The sequence below is a fragment of the Tachyglossus aculeatus genome, chromosome 23 (assembly GCF_015852505.1).
Source record: "Tachyglossus aculeatus isolate mTacAcu1 chromosome 23, mTacAcu1.pri, whole genome shotgun sequence".
Classification (NCBI taxonomy): Eukaryota; Metazoa; Chordata; class Mammalia; order Monotremata; family Tachyglossidae; genus Tachyglossus; species Tachyglossus aculeatus.
The window spans coordinates 11,392,851-11,403,557 of NC_052088.1; positions in this window are offsets into that span (position 1 = coordinate 11,392,851).

Here is a 10,707-nt window from a genome sequence, read left to right on the forward strand (position 1 = left end):
TGTCCCTTATCTAGTATTAATCTGTCAGTGGCTTGGGCCCTAACTCCCTAAGACACACTCATCTCCCAGGGCATATCTTGCTGGAAGTCGAAACAGTGCAAATCCTGCTGGTGACAGGCCTGAAATTGAACTCTGGGCCACCACTCTTGCTCCTGCCTTTACTGCCCTCACTCTCAGTGTGTGGGGAGAGGGAAGCCAGCAAGAGACACTGAACAGAATTAAACCTGCGTAGCAGTGTCCACTCTTGCTTTCAACCAGTGGTATAAGAGTGCTGACTTTGTGTCCAGAACTGTACTAAACACTTGGGAGAGTACAATGCAACAGAGTCGGTAGGCACATGCCCTCCCTGCCCACAATGAGCTTACCGTCAGGGCCACAGAAATTGCTGTTTTTTCCTTTTAGGACCCAGAGTTCCTTGGGGATGAAGTCAGGGCCCTTGCGAACACCCACTACAGGCCCTTGTAACCCCCTTCATCATCCTGTCGGGGTGCGGGGAACAGAAGGCAGGTTTTCCCAGGTGTTTGCCCTCTGGGGAAGCTTCTCTCCTTCCTCCATTAGCACTGAAGGGGACGATTAGGGAGTGCAAAGCCAGGCAGTAAATCTGGGTTGTCTCTCTTCATCGCATCTCCAGGAGCCCACTGAGGATAATTGAAGAAAAAGAGAAGCTGGCTGAGAGAAAATCCCAGTGCTTTAGCCCAAGTGTCATCCTGATGGAAAATAATTTTCACATTTGATTAATAATTTAAAAAATCTGTTTAATAAAATATGGAGGAAGAAGTTTGTCTCTCCACCACCAAAGGAAAGCAGAAGCCTGACCCAGGACCCCTGTTCCAGAGGGGACAGAAAAGGCAATTGAGGTGAAACAATACACATCGCTCCCTAGGGCCTCTCCAGAAGTGGCTGTGGGAGGGTATTGTGGCAGATTTAAGACAGAAATCCCACAGCTGAGGCTGAATCGTGCCAAATCCAGTGGGGCTCTAGCTTGCGGGTGACAGCCACCCATCTCATCAGAAGAGCCAAATTCACTGACTTTTTCAACAAAGAATACACTTTGTTGTGTTTTGTTTGTGAAAGAGCCAGATTCAAGGGTATTCAAGGAGTTTGCCGGAGTCACAATTTCTCTACCCAAATGTAATTCACTTAACCACATGCACCATTTGATCAACCGGTTCTTCAAAGGAAAGTTTTCCATTTAGAATCATCAGTTTTCTTCCCTTTTTCTCCCCGAAGAAAAACTAATTTCACCAGTGAGATTAGTGTGTCGAGTCAATTTTATTCACCCTGTGAATTCTAAATCATTTAAAGGCAGCTTCTGCAATAATTAGTAGATGAATATGCATACCAATTAAAAGCACTTTAAATTAATCATTTCAAAGTTGGGGACGATGTATGCACTTCCCTTATATCTCCGGCAGTTATTTCCAGATACTGTGTCTGACACAGAGATGAGGGAAAAAATAGACTGACGCAGACCTGGAAATGATATTGGCAGTCGCCCTCCGGGGAGAGGGGTAGACACAGAGGGCACCATCTCTGCCCTTGGGGTGGGCCCCACTGACAGCTGGCTCAAGGCCAATTCCTACTTTGCATAAAATGGGATGCCAAACAGTTGCCCCCATTTTCAACCCCACGGGGCAGGCTAAAATGCTACATGTTCAGATTCCTGGCTTCTCTTCCACCACCACCATCACTCCCCACCCTGCGTGGCCCCTGAAACCAAGCAAGGGCTTGTAGGGGCCTGGAATTTCCGTACCAGAGATAGGACTCGGATCAGTGGGGAAATGCTCCCTTGACAGCAGGGTCATTGGGGGCAGGGAGCATATCTGCTACTTGGTTCATTTATTCATTCATTCAATCATTCAATTGTATTTACTGAGTGCTTACTGTGTGCAAAGCACTGTACTAAGTGCTTGGGGAGTACAATTCAGCAAGAAATAGAGACAATCCCTGCCCACAATGGGCGGTTGTACTGTATTCTCCCCCAAGGGCTTAGTACAGTGCTCTGCATATAGTAAGCACTCATCAGGTACCAATGATGATGATGAAAGTATGATTCCTTTTTGCTTGAATATGGTATCAATTGTATCTTGTCTGAGGTGTTACCTCTTTCTTTACTATCCAGGCAAAGTAACAAGGACCCAAAGACCCAGGACCTAAAAGACATTAGACCAGGCCTAATAAAATGGAGTGACTGTTGAAGCTCAAACCTTGGTCCTCTTACATCAGTTTATGGGGCAAGGATTTTTATAAAGAGACTGTCTTCTCAAAAAGCTTCAGAAACATTGGCAGTCAGCACTCAGCTCTACCTCAGATAAACCATCCATTGGGAAAATGAAAGATGAGGGGAAATAATATCAATCATAACATTCATTAAATATTTACAATGTATAAAGCACTGCATTAAGCACAGAGAAGAATTTGTAGGCACTGATTCAGGCCCAGCCCCTGAACTGCAAGGGGCACACAGTCTATAAGAGAAGACAGAGACACATACAGGAAAAAGACTGTTGAGCTAAATTCAACAATTGAGAAGCGAGAACGTTAAAAAAAATAACATCTTCATCTCCCCAGGCTTGTCAATGCTCCAGTCCAGGCTGTTCTGTCCAAAATGCCCTGTCCTGTCCATCTTCCTAAAACTCTAAACCTGACAATAGCTCCTCTCCCACCATGCAAGGCAGGGAATGAAACCAGCTCTGACCCTCAAGCTCCCTGCCCACCTTGGACCCTGGAGTTCCAGGCTGAGGAAACAGTGGGAGGGGAGGCCTAGCCAGGATGGAATCACATCTGGATTCATATCCAGGAGCAAGGAATGACTCATGTTTCACAAAAGGTCACTGGCTGCTGAGATAAATTACAAATAGACTCCAGCGAGGTGGGAGTTCCAATTCTGTAAGGAAGCTTTCATTAAATCAAAGACTTTATAGCTTCTGTTTTGTTGCACAGAAAAAGGGAAATAATTAGAAATCAAAACTACCAAGAAATAAAAAGGTATAGTGCTATTCTAATAGGCCCTGTCTTGGTTTTTAACTTTCTACTCGCAAGCAGCTTTATTTTTAACTCGTAGGTATAAAAATCAACCATAATGAGGAAGTTGGGTAGGGACTGTTGGGTAGGGACTGTCTCTATATGTTGCCAATTTGTACTTCCCAAGCGCTTAGTACAGTGCTCTGCACATAGTAAGCGCTCAATAAATACGATTGATGATGATGATGATGATGAAGTTGAAATATTTACAGTTAAATGTGGGGAAAAGGCAGTCTACTCCATGATAGACACGCTAAAAATACTGTCTCGATTTCTGAAGGTTCTCACAGGCCATCCAGGAGAATTAAATGTTGGCCTCACTCCATGAGGACACGCTATATATCGTTCAGGGGTCTTTTTCCAGATCCTCAACCAGGGAGGTTGGTAGGGTTTCAGTCCCCTTTGATTTTAAGGGGCCACAGTGGTGCACAAACTTTACAAGCAAAAGCTTCAGGGGCCTTCCTTAATATAGCAAGCCACCTCCTCACCAAACCCTAAACAATTCAGTTCATGCTTCTGGGCCCTCTGCCTCTACAATTAAATACTGACAAACAGAATTGGTAAGTGTTTTTTAAGAACTGGGTAAATTGATTGACTAGGAAACAGATTTATTCATTCATTCACTCAATCCTATTTACTGAGTGCTTACTGTGTGCACAGCACTGTACTAGGCGCTTGGGAAAATACAACACAACAATAGACTGTAAGCTCCCTGGTGGGATGGTTTAGGATCCAATGTGTTTCCAGTCAATGGTACGGATGAATAATATATATTTGCATAAACTCAGTGTGCCTTACAAGAATTTATTCTGCTTACATCCTTTATTCCAAAAGTTTCCTCCTATAGAATTAAAATGTACCAAGAAAACTGTTATTTAGCTTATTAAACTCAAGCTGTGTCTTGGTGCACACCAATTACTGTAATTTGGGCCCTTTTGTAATTAGTAAACCAAATGGATTGGGCATGAATAATAATATATTTAACACGATGTGCCAAAGTGCTGTGCTAAGTGCTGAGGTACATACAAGATAATCAGTACACTGTATTTCCAGGGTGTAAACACCAAACCAATCCCAGGAAGTCGAATGCTGACTGAGTTATACAATAATGCCATTTCTTTTGGTTTATTTGTGCAGTGTTTCTGTTACCAGTAATTACTTTTGTCATTCAAAAAGGATTTGGCTTCAGTTCATGGATGGGCTACTGCAGAACTGTGAGTACCCTTCACAGGCTTTTCATCTAGACTGATTGTGACATGGTGAGATCATGACTTTCTTTCATTTTCCTCTGAGAGATTATGCCACTCGTTGGGAAATCTCCCAGGTTTGAGAAATTTTTCCGGGAAATTATTTATTTTGGATCATCTTTTCGCAATTTCTCCGACTGAGCCAGGTGATATTAGCAAGATGTTTTAGCCAAACCACAGCCCTTTCTCTCTGAAAGGTCTCTCCTCTCCCAAACATTCCCACCACCTGCCTGTGTTAATAAAGGATCTGGGCTTGCAGACTGCAAAACATTGAGTTCAAACAGAAACTCCTTACCTCCTTAACTCATTTAAACTGGCTTTAAATGAGAAGCAGCACGGCTCAGTGGAAAGAGCACGGGCTTTGGAGTCAGAGGTCATGGATTCAAACCCCGGCTCCACCACTTGTCAGCTGTGTGATTCTGGGCAAGTCACTTAACTTCTCTGGGCCTCAGTTCCCTCATCTGTAAAATGGGGATTAAGACTGTGAGCCCCCCGTGGGACAACCTGATCACCTTGTAACTTCCCCAGTGCTTAGAACAGTGCTTTGCACATAGTAAGCGCTTAATAAATGCCATTATTATTATTATTATTTAAAGTCACTCAAGTTCTCCCCCTCCTACCTTACCTCACTTATCTCCTACTACAATCCAGCCCACACTCTAATACCTATCTACTCACTGTACCTCGGTCGTGTCTATTTTGCCACTACCCCCTGCCCACCTCCTCCCTCTGGTCTGTAACTCCATCCCCCTTTCATTATCCTTATCAGTGGTATTTATCAGCGCTTAGAACAGTGTTTGGCACAAAGTAAGTGCTTAACAAATACCATCATTATTATTATTATTCATCGCTCTGTGCAGAGTACTGTACTAAATGCTTGGGAGAGTATAATACAACATAGTTGGCAGACACACTCCCTTCCCACAAGCTTACAATCTAAAGGACTTCCTATCCAACAGGCCACCACTCTCCCCATCTTCAAAGCCCTACTCAAATCACATCTTCTATAACAGGCCTTCCCTAACTCATTTCCCCACTCTACCCTCCCCTCCGTATCATCTCTGCACTACGGCCTATACCCCCCTTGAGCATTTTGACCCCATTCACCCCATCCCCAGCCCTAACTGCATTTATGTACATATCCTTATTTTCTGCCATTTTCCCTGTCTGTAATTTATTGTATTGTCTGTCTCTCCTTCTAGACTGTAAGTTGCTTGAAGATAGGGATCATGTCTACCAACACTATTGTGCTGTACTCTCCCAAGTGCATGCAGTAAATACAACTGATTGTTCCTATGCTCCCTGCATCGAGATGATGATTCTCCACTGGAACCCTGAGATGACCCAGTAATGCCAGGAGATTTAGAGAAAAGAGCAGGAGATCTGGGCTCAGGCTCCCGCTGCAACATTGACTCATTCAATGCAGTTACTGTGTGCAGAGCACTGTACTAAGCACTTGGGAGAGTATAATACAACAACAAAGACACATCATTCATCATCCATCATCATCCATCATTCCCTGTCCATAATGAGCAACACTGACTGAGCCGGGTGATCTTAGCAAGATGTTTTAGCCAAACCACAGCCCTTCTCCCTGAAAGGTCTCTCCTCTCCCAAACATTCCCACCACCTGCCTGTGTTAAAAAGGATCCGGGCCTGCACACTGCAAAACGTTGAGCAGTACAGCCCTAAAGATGATTGGGATTGATCATGGGACATTTGTCCAGTTTTCTCTGGCTGAAAGTTTGAATGCTTTTTTTCTGAGGGTTTGCAGTGAATGCCAGAGTAGGTTGGCCCAGTTACTGTGCCTCTCCTCTCCCTTCACAGCCCGAAGCCCCGCCTTCTATATTTTAACTATGCAATAGTTAACTATATTTTAACTATTAAAACTATGCAGAGGAGCTGAGTTTTTTGAGGCCCCCGGAGGACATGTGGAAACAGGTTCCTGACAATCTAGTGAACTCTGACCAATTACTGTTGCTGGCAAATCTATGAATTTAACTGTTTTCTCCCAAATGAACTCTGTTATTAACACCAGCTTTCCCTCATGAATGTGTTGAATACACATACCATCCCTACGAGATGGAACATCTCCTGCTTGGATTTTTCATACATCCAACAATGCACTTTTTGTTAAACAGGATTTCAAGAGAAAATACAGTGAATAGCCCCACAGATGCTAATCTGATCGATCCAGAGAGATAGGCCACTTAATCTGATTGTCCAGCGACCCTAACAGTTTAGAGCTTCTGACACACTGAGCAATGCATTGATTTGTCTGTTCGCATTTGTATTCAGTTAATGACTCCGAGATGGCTGGAACCCTCTGATTTTAACAGATGTGGGATAGAATGAGTTGAGGGTGCAGGGGGAGGTGCAAATGGGGGAGTATCATCATCATCATCATCAATCGTATTTATTGAGCGCTTACTATGTGCAGAGCACTGTACTAAGCGCTTGGGAAGTACAAATTGGTAACATATAGAGACAGTCCCTACCCAACAGTGGACTCACAGTCTAAAAGGGGGAGACAGAGAACAAAACCAAACATACTAACAAAATAAAATAAATAGAATAGCTATGTACAAGTAAAATAAATAAATAAATAAATAGAGTAATAAATATGTACAAACATATATACATATATACAGGTGCTGTGGGGAAGGGAAGGAGGTAAGATGGGGGGGATGGAGAGGGGGACGAGTATGGAATATGGGTACATTTTATTCTGGAAAAGTAATCCATCAGGAGGCAAAGCTACAATTTATGCTCCCATTCCCCCACCTCTGCCTCCAAAACAACCCGGCTAGGTCATTGGGGGCATGTGGCTTCCAGTTTTCCTCACTCTGTCAGGACTAGCCCCCATTTGGAGATAAAATAAAAAGGAAAGAAAATCTTGACAAGACCCCGCTCTTCAATCTGAAAAGCGCAGTCTGTGGCCAGGGTCAGATGGGGCACCGGGTAAGCTGATGCCCTTTCTGGGTGATGTTCAGGAATGAAGCTGTCAGTGCCAGACAGACCCTTTAGCCAGTCAGAAGTATAAGAGCTACTGCTCTTCAAGCCACCAACATGCCCCTGTCCTATTCTTCACTAATAATAATGGTATTAAGTGTTTACTCGTGCCAAGCACTATTCTAACCTTTGAGATACACAAGAAAATCACACTGGACTCAGTCCCTGTCCCTCTTGGTGTTCGAAGGGGAGGGAAAAGAGGTGCTTCTTGATTATAATAAAAATAATTGTGGTTTTTGCCAAAACTGTGGTTTTGTTCGGGCCAGGCACCGAACTAAGTGCTGGGGTGGTTACAAGCAAATTAGGTTAGACACAGGCCCTGTCCCACATGGGGCTCACTGTCTTAATTCCCATTTTGCAGATGAGGTAATTGAGTACCAGGGTATGTAAAATGACTTGCCCAAGGTTACACAGCAGACAAGTACCAGAGCCGGGATTAGAACCCAGGTCCTTCTGACTCCCAGGCCTGGGCTCTAGATCCTGGTCATTTTGAGAGCCAAGTTGGCCTAGTCTGTGGAGGTGTTTGGAAAGAGGACAGGGGCCTTCTCAATAATTGCAGGGTCTTTGCAAATTCACTTTTCCTATTTCCTCCTATCTGTAGAGTACTTGAGTGCCTGTCTCCCCGATTAAAGTCCTTGAGGGCAGGGATCAGGTCTACTAGCTCTACTGCACTTTTCTAAAATTTTAGTATGAAGTCACCAATGACCCCTCTCCCCCCCTTGCCAAATCTAATGGCTCTATTACATCCTAATCTCCCTTGACTTCTCAGCAGCTACTGACATTCTGAACCACCTCCTTCTCCTAGAAATACTTATCAAACCTCGTTTTCTCTAAAACTGTCCTCTCCTGGTTCTCCTCCTAACTCTCTGGCCTCTCCTTCTCAGTCTCTTTCACTGAGGGCTCCTCCTCTGCCATCGAGACTTGGGGTCCATCAAGACTCAGTTCTGGGTGCCCTTCTCTAGTTAATTTACACCCACTCCCTTAGGGAGCTTATCTGCTTCCCCAACTTCAATCACCACTGCAACGCCAGTAACTCCCAAATCTACATCACCAGCCCAGTGCCCACTCCTTCTCTGCAATCTCCCTTCCTGGATGTCCCACCATCACCTCAAACTCAACATGTCTAAAACTGAACCCCTCATTTTCCCTTCCAAAACCCTCTCCTCCCCATCACTGTTGACAATATCACCATCCTCCTGCAACCTTAGCATTATCCTTGACTTATCTCTCTCCTTCAACCCAGACAATGTCACCAAATCCTGCCAGTTCTAACTTCTCAACAGCTCCAGAACCCATCCCTTAACTACTACCATGCCCGCTCCCACCTCAATTATTGCATCAGGCTTTCCAGCCTCTCCCATCTTAAGTATATATCCTTAAAATACAGAGTTTACATTCTCTTGGCACACAAATCAATGCCCTTAACACCACCCTCTTCACTGAACTCAACTCCCTTGCTCCTCTGTCCCCCAGCAAACCTGGATTACCTCTAAAAATATGTTTCCTTTGTTCCTGTGCTCAATCTGTGGAGTGCTGTTGGCAGAAATCCAGACATCTCTCTGACCTTATCCATCTTAAACTCATTCTTATCTGCTTCAATTCGGCTCTCTCCTTTGCCCAACAACAATACTTCTCTTTCCTAATTCAACCACACACCCACTGCCCCTGCCAGCTGTTCCAGACATGTAACTCCTTCATCAAACCTCCTGTCCCCCTGCCCCTACTATCTCTCTCCCCTAATGACCTGGCCACATACTTCACCAGCAAAATTGAAACCATCAAGTGTGATCTCCCTATAATCTCTCCTAATCTTCTCCAATCCCCCCTTCCTCCTCCACCCTCTTCAACTCTTCCTAGATTCCCTGCCGTTACTCAAGAAGAGATCTCTCACCTCCTCTCTAAATCTACCCCCTTCACCTATGCTTCTGACCCCATCCCTTCATACCTTTTTAAAACACTTGCCCCTTACCTTCTTCCCTCCCTGACCACCATCTTCAACTGCTCACTTTCCAGTGGCTTCTTTCTCACTGCTTTCAAACATGCTTATGTATTCCCTTTCCTAAAAAAAAAACCCTTCCTCTAACCCCACTGCACCCTTCAGTTACAGCCCCATCTCCCCCTACAATTCCTCTCCAAACTTCTTGAGAGGGTTGCTTAAACCTGATGCTGCCACTTCCTTTCCTCCAACTCTCTCCTTGATCTCCTTCAATCTGGCTTCCACCCCTTCACTCGACGGAAACAGCCGTAAGGTAAACAATGACCTTCTTCTCACCAAATCTGATGGCCTCTACTCTATCCTAAATCTCCTAGACCTTTCAGCTGGCTTCGACACTGTAGACCACCCCCATTTTTTATGGTGTTTGTTAAGCACTTACTATGTGCTTGGCACTGTACTAAACACTGAGGAAGATAGAAGGTAATTGGGTTGAACACAGTCCCTGTCCCAAATTGGGCTCCCAGTCTTAATCCCCATTTTACAGATGAGGTAACTGAGGCAAGGGTCATAGAGCACACAAGTGGCAGAGCTGGGATTAGAACCCAAGTCCTTCTGATTCCCAAGCCCGTGTTCTATCTACTAGGCCATGCTGCTTCCCTTCTCCTTGAAATTTTATCCAATCTTGGCTCCACTAAACCATCCTTTCTTTGTTCTCTGCCTATCTCTCTGACCATTCCCTCTCGGTTTCTTTTGTTGGCTCCTCCTCTGCCTCCCACTCTCTGGCAGTGGGGGGGGGGGGGGGTCCCCTCAAGGCTCAGTTCTAGGTTCCCTTCTATTTTCCATCTACACTCACTCCTTTGAGAACTCATTCACTCCCACAGCTTCAACTATCGTCTCTATGCAGATGATTCCCAAACTTACATCTCCAGCCTATCCCTGCAATCTTGCATTTCCTCCTGCCTTCACGACATGTCTACCTGGATGTCCATCAATCCATCAAAGTAAATATGTCCAAAACTGGACTCCTTATTTTCCTACCCAAACCTTGTCCTGCCCGGTCTTTCCCATCACTGTAGACGACACCAATATTCTCCTGATTTCACAAACCCATAACCGTGGCATTGTCCTCAACTTCTCTCTCTCATTCTACCCACATATTCAGTGTCACCAAATCCTGTTAGCCCTACCTTCACAAGATTACTAAAATCCACCCTATCCAAACTGCTATTATGCTGATCCAATAACTTATTTCCTGTCGTGATTACTACATCAGCCTCCTAGTTGACCTCCCTGCCTCCTGTCTCTCCCCATTCCAGTCCTTACTTCTCTCTGCTGCCCAGATCATTTTTCTAATAAAGCTCTTCAGTCCACATCTCACCACTCCTTAAGAACCTCCACCTCTGTATGAATCAGAAATTCCTTACCCTCAGCTTTAAAGCAATCAGCTCACCCCCCTCCTACCTTTCCTCACTGATGTCCTACAACTAA